Here is a 23,303-nt window from a genome sequence, read left to right on the forward strand (position 1 = left end):
TCTGAAAGATCCAAGAGAATACCAAAGGGTAAACTCATGTACTACATTTATATACACCCTGATAATATTATTATAATAAAATATATAGATAATGCTTAATCAAATTGTAACCAGTTATATACATGAAAAAATACAATACGCTCATATTCAAACCAAATACAATCATTTCAAAACATGATCCACATCACAATTTCAATCACAATACAAATCTGTATAAACAATTTAACCACATGTACAACACAATCACTAAACTTTACCCATATGTTTACATGACACCACATATACCAAAATTGGTATTACAGTTAACAAGAGTTCATTTTAAAACTTTGACTATGTTTTTTCAAAATATGCATATGTAAGACTGTGGTACATTTTCTTTTTAGGTGAAAGTGACTGTAAAAATCATGCATCTGAAAGAAACTGTCGATGGAATGACCAGAACTCAACACAAGATGAAGAAACGCGTTTATGACGTTGCAGATAGCAGTCAAAGTATCCCTTTATGTGTTTGAGGTTGTGATGCTCTGAAGCTTGGACACTGGTATGAAATTACCAACGCATCAATAAGACAATTTTATGAAACCACATGCTTATCCACAACTGCAAAACCTACATTAACCATCATTCCAGAGAGACATTGTTCAGTGGCAGAAGTTGTAGACAACTCAACATTACTTGAAGGAGAAATCATGACAGCAGAAGTAAAAATCACCTACATCTGTCCAAGACATCACATCCTACAGACTGTAAACTTCCAAACAGTTACTACATGATGCCAACAATGTGATGCTTTTTGCAAAATATCAACAATTTCTAAACTGTTGAAAGCAAACATTTAAGTTCTGCAAGCCAACGGTCAAATTACAGACATTGTGATTGATGACTTGGTACTGTGCACTCTCCTACAACTAGAAGACAAAAATACACCGGATTGCAACACTTTGGCTGAGAAATTACCAAGTCGCAATCGTATTCAAGTTAAGTGTCAAGGAAATCGCGTACTTGGAGCAAAGTTCATTGAGCAATCTCAATCTACAGCTTCACGAGAAACCGTTACAAATATGCCAACTACATCCAAGAACATTTTAGACTGCAATGACTCCACAGAAACTGACATACTTCAACAGCTTTTTTATCAATATGTTTATTTTTATGTTTATAAGTACATTCTAGATCGTTTTCCCATTTAAGTCTAGAAGGTAGTACATCCTCTCCATACAGATCAATAAGGTAGGTATACATATATGACACAAAACCTTTGGACCCTCTTTTCTCTTTTATAAAATTGTCTAAAGAGAGGGGGGAAAGGGGTCTTAAGCTGCCTCCCTGTAATGTAGTAATGTAGTGTCTCACCTGAAAATATTTAAAGAAATGTTTTACAGAAAGAGAAAACTTTGTTCTCAATTGTTCAAATGTCATAAGTATTTCTTCCTCATACAAATCTCCAAACACTTGAATACCCTTTTTATACCAATATTGTGTTAATCCATCTCTTAGTATATCAGGAAGACCTGGGTTATTATGAAATGGAGTGTTATTATATAATGGTAATAGCCATTTATATTTTTTCCTTATCTCAAATCCCAATTTACAAGTGTGCCTAATGAATGTGTTATTAATCACTTTTATAAAATAAGTCAGGGGAATGAATAAAGCCTTGTCTAAAGGGATTACTCCTGCATGATATTTTTCAATTTGTATCCATGCAGGTGGATCAGTGTTATTCATCTGCCAGAGCCATACTGCTCTCATTTGTGCTGCCCAGAAATAAAGCAAAAAATCCGGGAGTTGTAATCCACCATTTTTAAAAGCCATGTGTAGTGTCTTAAGTTTAACCCTTGGAGTTTTATTATTCCAAATAAATTTTCTAATCGAGCTATTAAGATTATTAAAAAACTTTTGTGAAACGGGAATTGCGAGAGTTTGAAATAAATATAAAAATTTAGGAAGAACATTCATTTTTATTAGGGCTGTCAATAGATTAAAAAAATTAATCTAGATTAATCGCATGATTTCATGAGTTAACTGCGATTAATCGCAAATTAATCGCACATTTTTATCCATTCTAAATTTACCCTAATTTAACACTTTTCAGGTTTTTAATATTCTAATCATATATACATATATAGATGTTTATGCAAATGTATGTTAACAACAGCCTGTTTACATTTTAACAGAATCACCAGCCATTGTTTTGTATATGAATTTTCCTTTCAGAAGATTTTTCTTTCTCCATTTTTGTTTGCTGCTGCATCATTTGTGACCTGTGCAGGCAAGTTGAGTCGGAATTAGCAAATTTTTAAAAAATAGTTGTTCATATTTTGACATTCTCTATTAAAACATAGAACAATGCATGATTTGTTGAAATATAACAAAATATGACAGAACTACACGTGTTTGAAGTTGAAAGAGTCAAATTACCACAAAAATTTCCACATCCATACATTATATTACCACATCAATACCTTAAAATCACTGGTAAAACTAATAGATTTAGCACACACAAAGCAAAAACATCATCAATGTATGTTCAACTTTTTTTCCTTTTGTTTGATTGACATTGAGACAGACTGCTTAAAATCTAAGTGATCTAATATAATGTTACACATCAGATAGTTTTACCCAACAGTTAACCAAACATTTACTTAAAACATAACAGATTATAGAGCCTACCTGCGTGAATTCTTATCAAAACAGATATTTGTAAAACTGTAATTTTGTGTAGATGTCTATATATCCGGGTCGCGCACTCGCGCGTCTGTGTGCACGCGCTTCAGATATCAGTCAGTCAGCGTGAGGTGATCGCTTTTGAGTCTTGTCGCTCTTAATAACTCTTTAACATTAATCAGGTACCGAACTTTAATGACTCTCTTAATGACTATTTTAAGATCAAGCAAGTCCTGCAGTCTATTTTCTAAGTCATGCATAAAAGCGAAACCAAAATGAATTGAGACGCATTTTTGTAGAAGATTAAGCATTAGGAGGACGGTAACGTTACACCTCTCAGACGTATAAATAAAGATCATATCAGATGTCCAACGAGCATTTAGAGCATTGGATTTGGTAGACGATTTGCTTAATGTTCTTATTTCTATGAAAACCTTTTACTCATTTAGAGAGAGTCACAGTCTGCGTCTCTGTTCATTCAACTATGGGCTGGACCAAGGGTCAAACAGAAATTGCGCGTTGCGTTAATCTCCGTTAAAAAAATTAGTGGCGTTAAAATGAATTTGCGTTAACGCGTTATTAACGCGTTAATTTTGACAGCCCTAATTTTTATACAATTTATCCAGCCAATTAGTGATATCGGCAATGAGTTCCATCTTTTTAGGTCTCTTATTGCCATTTTAAGTTGTGGGGAGTAATTCAAAGAAAATGTTTCCTCCAACTTCGAAGGAATATTAAGCCCTACATAAACTATCTTTTCTGTATTCTATGAAAAAGGGATATTATTTAAAGGCATTTTCTCTGCAGTCAAATTTAATGGCATCTTAACACTTTTATTTATATTGATTTTGTAACCTGATATTTCTCTGAAATCTTCTAGTAATTGAGATACGTTGGATAGAGATAATTCAGGGTTAGTAAGATATAACAGTATGTCATCTGGGTACAATGATATTTTGTGTACATATCCTCCTATCTCTAGCCCAGAGATTTCTTCTTGTGCTCGTATTGCAATGGCTAGGGGTTCCACCGCTAACGCAAAAAGTCTAGTTCCCCTTGATAAATTAAAATGCGAAGATAAATCAGAGTTAGTATGGATGGTTGCCGATGGATTCTTATACAGCATACAAATCATATCAATAAATTTGGGACCGAAATTAATCTTTTGCAATATAGGAAAAGCTAAGGAAAGAGCGATCACTGGAGAGTCAACTTGTTTTGCAGAGTAAATAATATTCATAAGCCTCCTTATATTATCAAAGGATGATCTATTTTTAATCAATCCAGTTTGATCCATATGAATTAGACTAGGCAAAATCCGTTCTAAGCATAACGCAATCATTTTAGTAAGAATTTTATAATCGGAATTAAGCAATGGAAGGTTTCAGCAAAAGGTTTCAGCAAAACTGTAATTAAAGCCTGATTTAGCGTTTCTGGTAATTATTTTTTATGAATTGCCTCCAAATACATTGAAAGCATTGGATCAGCTAATTTTGAAAAAAAAAAGTTTTAAAAAAACCACAGAGAACCCTGTAACGTGGTGCTTTAAAGAAAGCAATGAAGAGGAGAATCCATGTGCTAAAGGTGTTTATTAGTAAAATCCCAATAAGGGCCAGCAAACAAATCCAGTAGGGCAAATCCAAAGCATAAATCCAAATACAGGCTAAGGTTCAGGGCAGGCAGAATAACAATCAAAATCCAAATACAGGCGCAGGTTAAAACACAGGAACAGGTAACAGGTTAACAGATAAACAGATTCAGAATACAGGGAGATACAAACAGGATGTGGCGATGTAATAATCAGCCCAGAACTGGTGTACCGGAAGTGCTTAAATACAGACAGACAGGAAGTGTGAACTGTGACATGGCATGATGTATATCAAAATAAAAGTCAGAACAGAGCAGGGTATCAAAATAAAAGTCCAAACTACAAAAATATACAGAACACAAGTAAACACAGAACAAAACCTTACAGAACCCCCCCTCTAAAGGGCGACTCCCGCAGCCCAACATTCAAATAACAAAGTCCAAATAGAGGGTGGGTTCAGGACCGTGGGATGGTCCAGGGTCGTGGGGGCAGATGCGGGCCCGGGTCATGGGGCAGATGCGGGCCCGGGTCATGGGGCAAATGCGGGCCCGGGTCATGGGGCAAATGCGGGCCCGGGTCATGGGGCAAATGCGGGCCCGGGTCATGGGGCAAATGCGGGCCCGGGTCATGGGGCAAATGCGGGCCCGGGTCATGGGGCAAATGCGGGCCCGGGTCATGGGGCAAATGCGGGCCCGGGTCATGGGGCAAATGCGGGCCCGGGTCATGGGGCAAATGCGGGCCCGGGTCATGGAGCAGGCTTGGACCCGGGTCATGGGGCAGGCTTGGACCCGGGTCATGGGGCAGGCTTGGACCCGGGTCATGGGGCAGGCTTGGACCCGGGTCATGGGGCAGGCTTGGACCCGGGTCATGGGGCAGGCTTGGACCCGGGTCATGGGGCAGGCTTGGACCCGGGTCATGGGGCAGGCTTGGACCTGGGTCAACGGGCAGACATGGAGCAAGATCAAGGGGCATACGTGAAGCTTGGTCATGGGGTAGGAATAGACCCAGATCACAAGGAAAGGAAGGATCAGAGTACACTTCGGCCTCCGCCTCGGTGTCCTCTGCCTCCTTCCTGTGTCCGGGTACTACCCCCCCCAAAAAAAACTTGGAAAAGCTTCCGTGGACCAGGGTGATGATATTCCAGATGGTGGACCAGACGAATCAGATGAGTCAGTTGAGCCAGGTGAATCAGACGGGACAGGTGAGCCAGGTAAGCCAGATGAACCAGACGAATCAGGGAGGACAGACAAATCAGGGAGGACAGACAAATCAGGGAGGACAGACAAATCAGGCAGGACAGACAAATCAGATGAGTCAGGCAGATCAGATGAGTCGGATGGTTCAGATGCAGGGCCTTGAGGAACCTCTGGAACAACAAAGCAGAAGGCAGACCAGACGCACCACAGGGCTATTGCAAATTCAGGCAGTATTGAGTCAATGAAACATACCTCTGTGGTCGTCGGTTCAGGCAGGGCGGCCATCTTGACTTCAGGTGCAGGGTGAACAATAGCCCTCATCAGTGCAGGTGTGGAGGTGACGATGGCTCTCTGAAGTTCAGGTGCAGGGATGGTTGTAGCTCTCTCATAAACAGGTGCAGGTGCAGAGACAGGCAGGATGGCGGCCAATTTGTGAACAGGCAGGGTGACGGCCATTTTAGGGACAGGCAGGATGGCGGCCATTTTGTGAACAGGCATGGTGGCGGCCATTTTCTGATCAGGCATAACTTGTACAGGTTTGGGCAGAACAGGCATGACATGGCTTGATGTGTTGTGAATAGCCTCTGGTTCGCTATCCACAACACCCACAGTGAAGGGAGAGCCACACAACAACAGAGCAAAGTCAATATAGCGTTCCAGGGACCAGGCAGACATATCGTGTGGCATACACAAACGCAACCACTCATCAAGAGCATTATAAAAAATAGGTTTCAGAGTGTCCTCATCAAAATGTACCTGATTTGACAAATCCAAAAAGTCACTTACATAATCCTCAATGGGCCGGTGGTTCTGACGGAGTGCAAGTAGGGAAAAAACAGGCTTCATGTTGCTGGTGGGAAGTTACTGACTTTCGCTGGATTCCGGGTTATGGCTGATTATTCTGTAACATGGTGCTTTAAAGAAAGCAATGAAGAGGAGAATCCATGTGCTAAAGGTGTTTATTAGTAAAATCCCAATAAGGGCCAGCAAACAAATCCAGTAGGGCAAATCCAAAGCATAAATCCAAATACAGGCTAAGGTTCAGGGCAGGCAGAATAACAATCAAAATCCAAATACAGGCGCAGGTCAAAACACAGGAACAGGTAACAGGTTAACAGATAAACAGATTCAGAATACAGGGAGATACAAACAGGATGTGGCGATGTAATAATCAGCAGGGAACAGGTGAACAGGAAGTGACTTATATACAAAACAGACAGGAAGTAAGAACTGAAACATGGCATGATGAATATCAAAATAAAAGTCAGAACAGAGCAGGGTATCAAAATAAAAGTCCAAAATACAAAAATACACAGAACACAAGTAAACACAGAACAAAACCTTACAAACCCGTCCAAACCTGGTGTTTTACCTCCAGCTAAGGCAAAAAGCTTCATTTACTACTTGAGATTTAAACAGCAATTTATAAAAAATTAGGAATTCCTGGTTAATTAATTTAGGGTGTTTAATATTTTTTTGTCCCCGTAAGAATGCTTTCATAGCCTCCCAAACTATACCCGAAGAAGCTGAGTTTCTGTTCGTAATCATAAAGTTGTCTATATTATTATTTATAAAGTTCAACGCCTCAGGACTGTTCAATAAATGGTTGCTAAATCGCCAAAGCTTATAGTTCGGCGACTCCGGAGAATATTGCACTGATATCAGTAAAGGGGCATGATCTGACAGTATTCTTGGTAGATAGTCACATAATTCAATCAAATAGTCATTTGCTTTCGGAACAAAAAAATTGTCAATTCTGGAATGACTATTATGTCTATGTGAGTAAAAGGAATATTCTTATATTTGTTGTATTTTTAAATCTCCATATATCTATCAAATTAAAACACAAGAGTTCGTATTTTAAAGCCTTGGCAACTTGACTTAGCGCTAACCCTTTGGAAGATGATCTGTCTAGTATTGGGTCCAAAACTACATTAAAGTCCCTTCCAATTATTAATTCTGTGATAGGAGAGGCAAGTTTAAAAAATAAATTGTGGATAAATTCAGCTCCCTCCATTTCGGGACGGTATACATTTATGTTTATCAAAGTAATTCTTTGCATAGCAATTGTGCCTCTTAAAATAATATATCTCCCGGATTTGTCTTTATCCATAGATTCCATTTGAAAGGGGATATTTTTGTCAATAAGTATTACCACTCCTCTAGATTGTGATGTAAATGAAGAAAAAAACACCTGTCCAGGCCACTGTCTTTTAAGATTTTGATGTTCAGAGTCAGTCAAATGCGTTTCTTGCAGCAAAGCGATTCCAATATTATGTTTTCTAAGATATAGAATTACCATTTTCCTTTTAAGTCTTTGATTTAACCCATTGACATTCCAAGTTACATATTTATATTTCAGAATACTTGACATTGACTAACAATGAGTATTTGCATACAGATGCAACTTATACAGTTATCTCTAAGCATCCCAAAAATCAAATAATTAAAACACGTGTTCTGTCTATCCTCCCCTAACCCTCCCACCACTTCCCCAAACGAAGTGTGAAATTTTAAACCCCGATGACTGTTTGTGCACCGCAACATGCAGTCAAACTTGACTTCTTCTTTGTCCAACCGAAGTAACTCCCAGGTACTAAGCCCCTCAAATATATGACTTATATAGGCTATTACGTACTTTCAGGCAAAGATATTTACATCGAACAATCCTTGTGTCAATCCCGAAGTTCACACATTTTAGCAGACAATTTTACAGTCAAGGCTGAGCGTTAGTCAAAATCCAAAATATATTAAATAAAATCTTTTTTTTTTTAATTTGTCTTAAAAATATATAATTATAATTATAAATATATAGTTTACCCTTGACAAAATTATATCGTTGATGTCCATTTAAAAAATAAATAAAACAAAAAAGCAAACAAACAAAAAAACACTCACCCCTATTAGTTTGGTACCGTTATTTTTGCATAGTTTTTGGGTGATTATTTTGGTCAAAGTTTTATGTGGATTCTCGGGACTCTTTACTATGCCATTTGTTGGTGTCTCAATGAACAGTCAGGTGTCAGGGTATATACAGCAATCCTTAAGTAAACCCGTTGTATCAGCCACATGTTAGATCAGCCAGTGATGGAGTACTCGAGTCCTGGACTCGGACTCGAGTCCGACTGGAGTCACTATTCTTTGGACTCGAGTCCGACTCGAGAATCCATTTTCTGGACTTGTGACTCGACTTGGACTCGCGGATTGATGACTCGTACTTGGACTCAGACTCGAGGATATATACAATCGGACTTGAGCATTCATCACTTTGTTTTTGACTAAATATGTTATAAAAAAATTATATAAGGTGTTACACTTTTCCTGTTTCGTGCCAAAGAACGGTCGCGATCTCCCTTCACAGACACTGCTACCTCTCGCTCTCTTTGCTTGACAACACACTCACTGACGTCACTCACTTTTATGCTCGCGCAATGCATGATGCATGATTCGCGGGCTAAATGTTCACATTTGTAAAATTTTGCTTCTAATGCTGGAAAGAGCAGCGCTAAATGTTGTGTGTGTGTAATCGCACAATTGAGGAAAAGACTGGGACAACCTCAAACTTTAACAGACACCGGTCACGGATGCACCCAGAAAAGTAAGTAAAATGCTTTCTATTGCCTAACATTAGCTTTTTTCAAAAATATATTACTGAATAATGCATATATAACAAACAGAAGAAGCTAGGGTTAATGTATCGTCCCCTTGGAATTATAAGGTTCTATCTAACATTTTTGTCAAAATTGAGTTATTCACATATTCTTACTCTGTGACAACTTATTTACATTATGTGATGTTTTATTTTAAGTTTTGTACATTTTGGGACGTTTTATTAAAAAAACAAAAAGGTTCTATCTACAAAATCGAACTCTAAGTTGGCTTTATAAGGTTCTATCTGCGTGAGCTAATCAGCACTTCGAATGCACAGAAGGGGACCAATCAGGATCAACTTTATGGGGTGGTTTCTCAGACAGAGATTAGTTTAAGCCAGAACTAGAACTTAGTTTCATTAGAAAATATTTAACAAACATGTCTTACTAAAAGTATTACTTGTGTGCATTTTGAGGCTAAAGGGCACTGATGTATTTTAAGATATGTCAGTGCAAGTTGTTTTCAGTTTGGACAGCTCTTACATTTATTTTAGTTTAGGACTAGTCTAATCCCTGTCTGTGAAACTGTCCCTATATGTGGTGTTGCCGGCTTTGTCCTTGACGACAGGAAAAATCACAGACACACAATATCTGTGAGGATTATGGCACCCAACGCAAAGTTTTTAAGAAACCTTAAGATCGACAGCCGAATTTTAGGGAAGTTCACCCTACTGTAAAATCCAGCTTAAGCTGGTGAGATGGTTTTAGCTGGTCTCCCAGCTTGGTTTTTGCTGGTATAGCAAGCTGGTCTAGCTGTGTTTTGGTCACCCTTTAAGCTGGTCCAGCTGTGTTTTGGTCATTTTTTAAGCTGGTCTAGCTGTGTTTTGGTCACTTTCCAAGCTGGTCCAGCTGTGTTTTGGTCATTTTTTAAGCTGGTCTAGCTGTGTTTTGGTTACTTTTTAAGCTGGTCTAGCTGTGTTTTGGTCATTTTTTTAAGCTGGTCTAGCTGTGTTTTGGTTACTTTTTAAGCTGGTCTAGCTGTGTTTTGGTCATTTTTTTAAGCTGGTCTAGCTGTGTTTTGGTTACTTTTTAAGCTGGTCTAGCTGTGTTTTGGTCACTTTTAAAGCTGGTCTAGCTGTGTTTTGGTCACTTTTTAAGCTGGTCTAGCTGTGTTTTTGTCACTTTTAAAGCTGGTCTAGCTGTGTTTTGGTTACTTTTTAAGCTGGTCTAGCTGTGTTTTGGTCACTTTTAAAGCTGGTCTAGCTGTGTTTTGGTCACTTTTTAAGCTGGTCTAGCTGTGTTTTGGTCACTTTTAAAGCTGGTCTAGCTGTGTTTTGGGCACTTTTTAAGCTGGTCTTTCTCGTTTGGCTCTCAGCGAAGGCGGTCGCATTTTATCTCCTCTCCTCCCCGTACCTTCCCTGCTTTGCTCCTATCGTGTTGTATAGTTTTTGTGTCTTAACTTTGAGAGACTCTCTCCGCACTGCTCTTGAAAACTAAAAATCATGGATTTGATCAACTGGTCTCTCAACGCAATTGACACCATATTCTCGACGAGAAGCTTGGGTTCGGGGGAACCTGTCTGCCCTGCCGGAACGTTCGCTGCTGGCTACACGATGGACGCATGGGAGAAGTGGCGGGTCGTGTGTCTGGCGGCTCTTTCCGTGGAGGACGTTGAAGATATCTATCTATTCGGAACCATGATAACCTGGGGTTTGCTGACTGGATTATGCTTTGCCCTGGTTTATCGAGAAATTAAGAAAACGGTGACAGCTGCCAAAAGTCCAAAAAAGCTGCCCGGGATGATTGAAGCGGTGGGCAGAGCGGTCAGCGCTCAGGCTGGGACTATTAACCGCATTTTGGATAACAACTTGGAAATGACCCGCAATATGGATACAATCAAGGAGATGCAAACGGATTTGAAAAACATCAAGGAGATGTTAATGGATTTGAGAAAACTGATGGACCAGAATGGACTAAGAGAGTAGTTGTGTAAAGGAATGCGGCTACTCGCCCCAAGACCAAATAATTGCAATCTTATCTGCTTTCGGCCCCCTTATCCAGCACTGGCCTCGGCCAAGGCCGCTGCTGGAACAACAACTCCCTCGGAAGAGCACTGCAGCGAGACATCTCTTGCATTACCTACCCCCTCTCCCACAGACACCTGATGATTGTTGACTCTGTTTGGACCTAATCAAGGTTGTCTCCATGGCAATTGCTGTGTTAACGCTTTAACAACCTGCGGACTGAGGCACCGAGATTTGGGATGCCGGGCAAAGCGACTCTCTCAAGGCCTACACACACACACGAACTCTTACACACATATATATATATATATGCAATCACCACCCAGTACCCAGATCCCTCGCCTTCGCAGCTTCGTACCCCTCAGCGGGACAGACGGGTCTGTGACCAGCGCCTAACATGGCTGCAGGACCGGATGGCTGCTGGCCTTGCTGGGCTATCTCTACCCCCATTCCTTACCTAACGTGTTGCAAGTTTTGTGTGTTGTTCATGTTGTAAGGTGTACTATGTGCTTATGTTGCTGAGGTGTTTTTTTTCCCTGTTCCCAGACTGTACTCCCTTTGGAGCATAGTCTGGGGGTTTGTATTTTTTTAACCTACCCTCCCTCATGTAATGCTGTATTTCTTCCTAATGCCCTGTCAACCTGTTCTGTCTACCCCTTGTCAGTTCATGTATTGTATGTATGGACAGGTTGATGGATAATTTCACTGGTACTTGTACCATGTGACAATAAAGTGCTTGATTGATTGATTGGTCTAGCTGTGTTTTGGTCACTTTTTAAGCTGGTCTAGCTGTGTTTTGGTCACTTTTAAAGCTGGTCTAGCTGTGTTTTGGTCACTTTTTAAGCTGGTCTAGCTGTGTTTTGGTCACTTTTAAAGCTGGTCTAGCTGTGTTTTGGGCACTTTTTAAGCTGGTCTAGCTGTGTTTTGGTCATTTTTTAAGCTGGTCTAGCTGTGTTTCGGTCACTTTTTAAGCTGGTCTAGCTGTGTTTTGGTCACGTTTTAAGTTGGTCTAGCTGGACTTATCTGGTCATGCTGGAAGATCAGCTGACCCACCAGCTTGACCAGCTTTGCCAGGCTGGTTGGACCAGCTTACACCAGCTACTGCCACCTTAAACCAGCTATAACCAGCTACCAGCTTATGCTGGTCTTTGCTGGATTTTTCAGTAGGGGCAGTCTTTTTTTAGGTCTTGCTGAGGAGATTGTTTTCATAGTTAGACACCACATTAGCCAGCAGTGCTAGCTTCTTAGTTCCTGATATTAAGAGGCAAGCACTAAGATAAAAAATACAGAAAAAACGAACTAACCTATCCTAGCCAAAAAAGTGTGTTTACAGTAAGTTATGATTGTTATGTCAAAATGTAAACATGTGAAAAATTGTTAAAGCAGTTACCTCAGTATTAAAATGATTTCAGAATGATTGTAGCCTGTAGCTGCTCAATCCTACTGAAAAATCCAGCAAAGACCAGCATAAGCTGGTAGCTGGTTTTAGCTGGTTTAAGGTGGCAGTAGCTAAGTCCAGCTAGACCAGCTTAAAAAGTGACCAAAACACAGCTAGACCAGCTTACTACACCAGCAATACCTGCTAAAACCAAGTTTTGAGACCAGCTCAAACCAGCTCACCAGCTTGACTCGTGACTCAGAGTGTAATCATTATGGGATGCCAAATTTTTCCCTAGCAACCAAATACAGTACCCTAGCAACAGAGTAAACAAAGCCTTATATCTCCGCATCAGAACATCGTAGAGGCACGGGGGTTGGACCGTTTGACTCGTGACTCAGAGTGTAATCACTATGGGATGCCAAATTTTTCCCTAGCAACCAAATACAGTACCCTAGCAACAGAGTAAACAAAGCCTTATATCTCCGCATCAGAACATCGTAGAGGCACGGGGGTTGGACCGTTTGACTCGTGACTCAGAGTGTAATCACTATGGGATGCCAAATTTTTCCCTAGCAACCAAATACAGTACCCTAGCAACAGAGTAAACAAAGCCTTATATCTCCGCATCAGAACATCGTAGAGACACGGGGGTTGGACCGTTTGACTAGTGACTCAGAGTGTAATCACTATGGGATGCCAAATTTTTCCCTAGCAACCAAATACAGTACCCTAGCAACAGAGTAAACAAAGCCTTATATCTCCGCATCAGAACATCGTAGAGGCACGGGGGTTGGACCGTTTGACTCGTGACTCAGAGTGTAATCACTATGGGATGCCAAATTTTTCCCTAGCAACCAAATACAGTACCCTAGCAACAGAGTAAACAAAGCCTTATATCTCCGCATCAGAACATCGTAGAGTCACGGGGGTTGGACCGTTTGACTCGTGACTCAGAGTGTAATCACTATGGGATGCCAAATTTTTCCCTAGCAACCAAATACAGTACCCTAGCAACAGAGTAAACAAAGCCTTATATCTCCGCATCAGAACATCGTAGAGACACGGGGGTTGGACCGTTTGACTCGTGACTCAGTGTGTAATCACTATGGTATGCCAAATTTTTCCCTAGCAACCAAATACAGTACCCTAGCAACAGAGTAAACAAAGCCTTATATCTCCGCATCAGAACATCGTAGAGACACGGGGGTTGGACCGTTTGACTCGTGACTCAGAATGTAATCACTATGGGATGCCAATTTTTCCCCTAGCAACCAAATACAGTACCCTAGCAACAGAGTAAACAAAGCCTTATATCTCAGCATCAGAACATCGTAGAGACATGGGGGTTGGACCGTTTGACTCGTAAGTCAGTGTGTAATCACTATGGGATGCCAATTTGTTCCATCTCAACCAAATACAGTACCTTAGCAACAGAGTAAACAGAGACTTATATCTCCGCATCAGAACATCGTAGAGACACGGGGGTTGGACCGTTTTACTTGTGACTCGGCGTGTAATCACTATGGGATGCCATTTTTTCCCTAGCAACCAAAAACAGTACCCTAGCAACAGAGTAAACAAAACCTTATATCTCCGCATCAGAACATCGTAGAGACACTGGCTTTGGATCGTTTTACTCGTGACTGGAAGTATAATCATATACTGTCCCCAGAAATTTGCCACGGCAAGCACCACTTCACATTTTCTTCAGGAAATGTACCTATCTAGTTATTATTATTATTATTTTTATATCTGGACAAAATTTCGGCGCGTAACTCGTCCCGCACGATTTGTCATAGACCCATGAAAGAGGGCTCAAATCGACCGGATTATTGAGGAGAGGCGTGCTATGACTTTTATAAGCAATCGGGTGCAGGGTTTCCGAAAGGGGGGCGAAAAATCACCGAAAAAAACCCATTGACTTAACATTGCGCCCAACTTTGACAGGTCATAGCTCCGCTCGAGGATTTTATAGAAACATGTGGGTTACAACATTTGAAGAGGGTGGTAGGCTCTGTATGAACATGGATCACAATGGGGTGTAAGTTGTACCCCTGGGGTGTAAGAGGCACCCAAAAATTCCCATTGACTTATAATGGGGCAGGAAACATGCCCATATAAGGGAATATAACAGTTCCAGATGGGATATCTTTGCTTTACAGTGTCGTAAAGATAAGTGGGTGGGCTCATTTCACTCGGGCATCCAATCAGTCTCTCAGGATCATCCCAGAACTATTAAGCCACGCCCCTAGCAACAATTTTGGGCACCCTAGCAACATCTTCCATAGACTGCCATTATAAAATGCCCAGATGGATATCTTTGCATCACACTGTCATAGAGACATGGGGGTGGGCTCATTTTACTCAGGCATCCAATCAGTCTCTCAGGATCCTTAAAGACTTACTAAGCCACGCCCCTAGCAACCACTTTTCAGCACCCTAGCAACATAAAATTCAAACAGTTATATCTCAGCATCCGAACATCGTAGAGACATGGGGGTTGGACCGTTTTACTCGTGACTCAGAGTGTAATCATTATGGGATGCCAATTTTTTCCCTAGCAACCAAATACAGTACCCTAGCAACAGAGTAAACAAAGCCTTATATCTCCGCATCAGAACATCGTAGAGACACGGGGGTTGGACCGTTTGACTCGTGACTCGGAGTGTAATCAATATGGGATGCCAATTTTTTCCCTAGCAACCAAATACAGTACCCTAGCAACAGAGTAAACAAAGCCTTATATCTCCGCATCAGAACATCGTAGAGACACGGGGGTTGGACCGTTTGACTTGTGACTCGGCGTGTAATCACTATGGGATGCCAATTTTTTCCCTAGCAACCAAATACAGTACCCTAGCAACCGAATAAACAAAGCCTTATATCTGCGCATCAGAACATCGTAGAGACACGGGGGTTGGACCGTTTGACTCGTGACTCGGAGTGTAATCATTATGGGATGCCAATTTTTTCCCTAGCAACCAAATACAGTACCCTAGCAACAGAGTAAACAAAGCCTTATATCTCCGCATCAGAACATCGTAGAGACACGGGGGTTGGACCGTTTGACTCGTGACTCGGAGTGTAATCATTATGGGATGCCAATTTTTTCCCTAGCAACCAAATACAATACCTTAGCAACAGAGTAAACAAAGCCTTATATCTCCGCATCAGAACATCGTAGAGACACGGGGGTTGGACCGTTTGACTCGTGACTCGGAGTGTAATCATTATGGGATGCCAATTTTTTCCCTAGCAACCAAATACAGTACCCTAGCAACAGAGTAAACAAAGCCTTATATCTCCGCATCAGAACATCGTAGAGACACGGGGGTTGGACCGTTTGACTTGTGACTCGGCGTGTAATCACTATGGGATGCCAATTTTTTCCCTAGCAACCAAATACAGTACCCTAGCAACCGAATAAACAAAGCCTTATATCTGCGCATCAGAACATCGTAGAGACACGGGGGTTGGACCGTTTGACTCGTGACTCGGAGTGTAATCATTATGGGATGCCAATTTTTTCCCTAGCAACCAAATACAGTACCCTAGCAACAGAGTAAACAAAGCCTTATATCTCCGCATCAGAACATCGTAGAGACACGGGGGTTGGACCGTTTGACTCGTGACTCGGAGTGTAATCATTATGGGATGCCAATTTTTTCCCTAGCAACCAAATACAATACCTTAGCAACAGAGTAAACAAAGCCTTATATCTCCGCATCAGAACATCGTAGAGACACGGGGGTTGGACCGTTTGACTTGTGACTCGGCGTGTAATCACTATGGGATGCCAATTTTTTCCCTAGCAACCAAATACAGTACCCTAGCAACCGAATAAACAAAGCCTTATATCTGCGCATCAGAACATCGTAGAGACACGGGGTTTGGATCGTTTTACTCGTGACTGGAAGTATAATCATATACTGTCCCCAGAAATTTGCCACGGCAAGCACCACTCACATTTTCTTCAGGAAATGTACCTATCTAGTTATTATTATTATTTTTATATCTGGACAAAATTTCGGCGCGTAACTCGTCCCGCACGATTTGTCATAGACCCATGAAAGAGGGCTCAAATCGACCGGATTATTGAGGAGAGGCGTGCTATGACTTTTATAAGCAATCGGGTGCAGGGTTTCCGAAAGGGGGGCGAAAAATCACCGAAAAAAACCCATTGACTTAACATTGCGCCCAACTTTGACAGGTCATAGCTCCGCTCGAGGATTTTATAGAAACATGTGGGTTACAACATTTGAAGAGGGTGGTAGGCTCTGTATGAACATGGATCACAATGGGGTGTAAGTTGTACCCCTGGGGTGTAAGAGGCACCCAAAAATTCCCATTGACTTATAATGGGGCAGGAAACATGCCCATATAAGGGAATATAACAGTTCCAGATGGGATATCTTTGCTTTACAGTGTCGTAAAGATAAGTGGGTGGGCTCATTTCACTCGGGCATCCAATCAGTCTCTCAGGATCATCCCAGAACTATTAAGCCACGCCCCTAGCAACAATTTTGGGCACCCTAGCAACATCTTCCATAGACTGCCATTATAAAATGCCCAGATGGATATCTTTGCATCACACTGTCATAGAGACATGGGGGTGGGCTCATTTTACTCAGGCATCCAATCAGTCTCTCAGGATCCTTAAAGACTTACTAAGCCACGCCCCTAGCAACCACTTTTCAGCACCCTAGCAACATAAAATTCAAACAGTTATATCTCAGCATCCGAACATCGTAGAGACATGGGGGTTGGACCGTTTTACTCGTGACTCAGAGTGTAATCATTATGGGATGCCAATTTTTTCCCTAGCAACCAAATACAGTACCCTAGCAACAGAGTAAACAAAGCCTTATATCTCCGCATCAGAACATCGTAGAGACACGGGGGTTGGACCGTTTGACTCGTGACTCGGAGTGTAATCAATATGGGATGCCAATTTTTTCCCTAGCAACCAAATACAGTACCCTAGCAACAGAGTAAACAAAGCCTTATATCTCCGCATCAGAACATCGTAGAGACACGGGGGTTGGACCGTTTGACTTGTGACTCGGCGTGTAATCACTATGGGATGCCAATTTTTTCCCTAGCAACCAAATACAGTACCCTAGCAACCGAATAAACAAAGCCTTATATCTGCGCATCAGAACATCGTAGAGACACGGGGGTTGGACCGTTTGACTCGTGACTCGGAGTGTAATCATTATGGGATGCCAATTTTTTCCCTAGCAACCAAATACAGTACCCTAGCAACAGAGTAAACAAAGCCTTATATCTCCGCATCAGAACATCGTAGAGACACGGGGGTTGGACCGTTTGACTCGTGACTCGGAGTGTAATCATTATGGGATGCCAATTTTTTCCCTAGCAACCAAATACAATACCTTAGCAACAGAGTAAACAAAGCCTTATATCTCCGCATCAGAACATCGTAGAGACACGGGGGTTGGACCGTTTGACTCGTGACTCGGAGTGTAATCATTATGGGATGCCAATTTTTTCCCTAGCAACCAAATACAGTACCCTAGCAACAGAGTAAACAAAGCCTTATATCTCCGCATCAGAACATCGTAGAGACACGGGGGTTGGACCGTTTGACTTGTGACTCGGCGTGTAATCACTATGGGATGCCAATTTTTTCCCTAGCAACCAAATACAGTACCCTAGCAACCGAATAAACAAAGCCTTATATCTGCGCATCAGAACATCGTAGAGACACGGGGGTTGGACCGTTTGACTCGTGACTCGGAGTGTAATCATTATGGGATGCCAATTTTTTCCCTAGCAACCAAATACAGTACCCTAGCAACAGAGTAAACAAAGCCTTATATCTCCGCATCAGAACATCGTAGAGACACGGGGGTTGGACCGTTTGACTCGTGACTCGGAGTGTAATCATTATGGGATGCCAATTTTTTCCCTAGCAACCAAATACAATACCTTAGCAACAGAGTAAACAAAGCCTTATATCTCCGCATCAGAACATCGTAGAGACACGGGGGTTGGACCGTTTGACTTGTGACTCGGCGTGTAATCACTATGGGATGCCAATTTTTTCCCTAGCAACCAAATACAGTACCCTAGCAACCGAATAAACAAAGCCTTATATCTGCGCATCAGAACATCGTAGAGACACGGGGTTTGGATCGTTTTACTCGTGACTGGAAGTATAATCATATACTGTCCCCAGAATTTTGCCACGGCAAGCACCACTCACATTTTCTTCAGGAAATGTACCTATCTAGTTATTATTCTTCTTCTGATCCCCACTTTTTCTGACTGTAACTCCTCCTAGAGCTTTCAAGCTACACCCACAAAACTTTACAAAACTTTTAAGACTGGCCCGTAGATTTATGCTATGACTTTTCTAACTGATGGGACCTACCGAATTCCTAAACGGGGGGCTCAAACACCCCAAAATTTCCATTGACTTAACATTACGACCAACTTTGACGGGTCATAGCTGCGAACGAAAAATTTGTAGAAACTTGTGGCTTATCACAGTTGAAGAGGCTGGCAGGCTCTGTAAGAACATACATCACATTGGGGTGTAAGCTGTACCCCTGGGGTGTAAGAGGCCCCCAAAATTTCCCATTGACTTATAATGGGGCAGGAAGCACGCCCATATAAGGGAATAAAAACGTCCCAGATGGAATATCTTCATTCTAGAGTGGCGTAGAGACATGGGGGTGGGCTCATTTTACTCAGGCATCCAATCAGTCTTCCAGTATCTCTCCAAAGCTATTAAGCCACGCCCCTAGCAACAATTTTGGGTACCCTAGCAACATCTCCCATAGACTGCCATTATAAAATGCACAGATAGATATCTTTGCATCACACTGTCATAGAGACATGGGGGTGGGATCATATTACTCAGGCATCCAATCAGACTCTCAGGATCCTTACAGAGTTATTAAGCCACGCCCCTAGCAACCAAATATGAGCACCCTAGCAACACAACAAACAAAGCCTTATATCTCGGCATCAGAACATCGTAGAGACATGGGGGTGGACCGTTTTACTTGTGGCTTGAAGAGTGATCATTATGGGATGCCAATTTTCTGCCTAGCAACCAAACTTAGTACCCTAGCAACGGAATAAACAAAGCCTTATATCTCGGCATCAGAACATCGTAGAGACACGGGGGTTGGACCGTTTTACTTGTGGCTTGAAGTGTTATCATTATGGGATGCCAATTTTCTGCCTAGCAACCAAACGTAGTACCCTAGCAACGGAATAAACAAAGCCTTATATCTCGGCATCAGAACATCGTAGAGACACGGGGGTTGGACCGTTTTACTTGTGGGTTGAAGTGTTATCATTATGGGATGCCAATTTTCTGCCTAGCAACCAAACTTAGTACCCTAGCAACGGAATAAACAAAGCCTTATATCTCTGTATCAGAACATCGTAGAGACACGGGGGTTGGACCGTTTTACTTGTGGCTTGAAGTGTTATCATTATGGGATGCCAATTTTCTCCCTAGCAACCAAAGTTAGTACCCTAGCAACGGAATAAACAAAGCCTTATATCTCCCCTTCAGAACATCTTAGAGACACGGGGATTGTACGGTTTTACTTGTGGCTTGAAGGTTGATCATTATGGGATGCCAATTTTCTCCCTAGCAACCAAACTTAGTACCCTAGCAACGTAATAAACAAAGCCTTATATCTCCGCATCAGAACATCATAGAGACACGGGGGTTGGACCGTTTTACTTGTGGCTTGAAGTGTGATGATTATGGGATGCCAATTTTCTCCCTAGCAACCAAACTTAGTACCCTAGCAACTGAACAAACAAAGCCTTATATCTCCACAACAGAACATCATAGAGACACGGGGGTTGGACCGTTTTACTTGTGGCTTGAAATGTGATCATTATGGGATGCCAATTTTCTCCCTAGCAACCAAACTTAGTACCCTAGCAACGGAATAAACAAAGCCTTATATCTCCACAACAGACTATCATAGAGACACGGGGGTTGGACCTTTTTACTTGTGGCTTGAAGTGTGATCATTATGGGATGCCAATTTTCTCCCTAGCAACCAAACTTAGTACCCTAGCAACAGAATAAATGTTAGCTTCATGCTAATCATGTTAGCTTTATGCTAGCTTTGTGCTAATCATGCTAGCTTCATGCTAATCATGCTAGCATCATGCTAGCTTCATGCTTATCATGCTTACATCATGCTAGCTTCATGCTAATCATGCTAACATCATACTTAAACATACTAACAGCCGGATACCCTACTAAACTAAACTTCTGTCAAACCGTTTTAAACGTTCCGGCTACACTTTTTTAAGCCAACATAAAGTTTGTCCTCAAACTTTAATATCTAGTTGATTTTGATATACGTTTTTTGACATTTGGATATATAGTGTTTCAAAACTACAATATATGGTGTAAAAACGTCTGAGTGCAGCCCTCTTCAGGTTGAACGGTGGCTACTGCAGTTGAATTTTTCTATTGCATGTTGGGTCCAAAAAATGACTCGTAACATAAGCAGGTTCAAGCTTTTAAATGTTGCTTTTATATTTTATGTTTGCACATTGTAAAGCACCTTGAATCGCACCACTGCTGAAATGTGCTATATAAATAAAATTGCCTTGCCTTACCACGCCCTTGTTACGATCTCACCACACTTGGTACAAGCTTAGTTCGTCCCCTCTATCTCCGTTGGGATCTGCCCACTTTTCTTGCATTTTTCAAATATTGCCAGTGGGTGGAGTCAGGCTCTGACCAGGGGTATAGTTACGCTTCAAGTTATCAACAGACGTTACTAGTCACTGTGCCAAGGTCACCCACACAATCTCTCTCTCTCTCTCTCTCTCTCTCTCTGCATATCGTATTGATTTTTACGTTTTAAGTATCTTTAAAATACAGTGTCCTGTAAAATGCAGGTTTCTTTTTTTCGCTGAGTGTATTTCTGTAATACAGTGTTAAAGGATTAGTTCACACAAAAATGGAAATTTCCTAATCATGTACTCCTCCCACTGCCATCCAGGATCTTTTTTTCTTCAGTGGAAAATAAATTGTTTTTTAAAGAAAATCATTTCAGGATGTTTTCTTAAAGGAATAGTCTACTCATTTTCAATATTAAAATATGTTATTACCTTAACTAAGAATTGTTGATACATCCCTCTATCATCTGTGTGCGTGCACGTAAGCGCTGGAGCGCGCTGCGACGCTTCGATAGCATTTAGCTTAGCCCCATTCATTCAATGGTACCATTTAGAGATAAAGTTAGAAGTGACCAAACACATCAACGTTTTTCCTATTTAAGACGAGTAGTTATACGAGCAAGTTTGGTGGTACAAAATAAAACGTAGCGCTTTTCTAAGCGGATTTAAAAGAGGAACTATATTTTATGGCGTAATAGCACTTTTGGGAGTACTTCGACTCGCCTGAAAAGTCCGCTCCCCTTCTCACTCTCATAATGGGAGAGGGAGGGTGTTACTGCGCCGAGTCGAAGTACTCCCAAAAGTGCTATTACGCCATAAAATATAGTTCCTCTTTTAAATCCGCTTAGAAAAGCGCTACGTTTTATTTTGTACCACCAAACTTGCTCGTATAACTACTCGTCTTAAATAGGAAAAACGTTGATGTGTTTGGTCACTTCTAACTTTCTCTCTAAATGGTACAATTGAATGAATGGGGCTAAGCTAAATGCTATCGAAGCGTCGCAGCGCGCTCCAGCGCTTACGTGCACGCACACAGATGATAGAGGGATGTATTAACAATTCTTAGTTAACCCATTTCAGCCCACGGGCAACTATAGTTGCCACAGTGCATAGTTGTCATTTTCCTTTTTTAAGAATTTTTTAGATGTTATACATGTTTTATTTCTCAATGACATGCAAGCTAACAACCAAATAAAGGATTTAAAAAAGAAAGAAAAGGTATTTATCTCCTTCCTGTCACATGAGGCTGTCAACTTCTTACCTCTTCTTCCAAGAAACATGGCGAAGACAAACCCTCCCAAAGAAAGGTAATTTTCATTTTACTGGTTGACATTTATGTATCTACATAATCATGAAGGTCTCTAGAGTCATCCAAACAAAACAAATCTTACAAGAGATCTATAGTTTTTTATATACTTAGTCAAAAGTCCAAGCGGCAACTATAGTTGCCGGTGGGCAAATGCCGTGTAAGTAGATATATCATGGGGAAATGGTGTATACTGTGTCAATAGGTTAATAATCAAGGTTATTGGTCTTTTTTAGTGCTTTTTTCTTTCATAATATCATACCTAAAACACTTTAACTAACATCTCTACTGTCCATTAGACCTTAATTTGATAGGGAATAAAATCCATTCATACAGGTCATTGAAAGAGGGAGACAGAGATTGGTCGCCCATTTTATTGATTGATTTTCATATTATTTTCATTAAAGGACAACTCCGGTGAAAAATGAACCTAGGGGTAATTAACACATGGTTACCGAGTAGATCGTTCTCTGGGATGCGTTTTCATGATAATCGAATGTAAAGAGTTTTTTATCAATAAAAACAGATTAGCGTATAGCGCTAGTATATGGGGCAACGAGTAAGTACAAGTAAATTGCTAGTTAATACCACTAACAAGGCTCAAAATAGCCTCACACTACCACAGTAGCATAATGAGGGTCCTTACATGCAAACTGAAGCATTGAGAACTTTGTAAGTGTACAAACAGTTTAATAAGAAGCTACTTTAAAAAGACAGCACATTACGCGTATTCAGACAGCAGACATCTTGAAAATCAGACTCAACAAGTCGAGGCACGAACGATGTGCTAAGTGATATGAACTAAGTGATATGAACTGATTTGGAGCTGACATATGGTCCGTTGTTTCTGGAAGAAA

This window comes from Misgurnus anguillicaudatus, chromosome 8 (assembly GCF_027580225.2).
Source record: "Misgurnus anguillicaudatus chromosome 8, ASM2758022v2, whole genome shotgun sequence".
NCBI classification, from domain to species: Eukaryota; Metazoa; Chordata; class Actinopteri; order Cypriniformes; family Cobitidae; genus Misgurnus; species Misgurnus anguillicaudatus.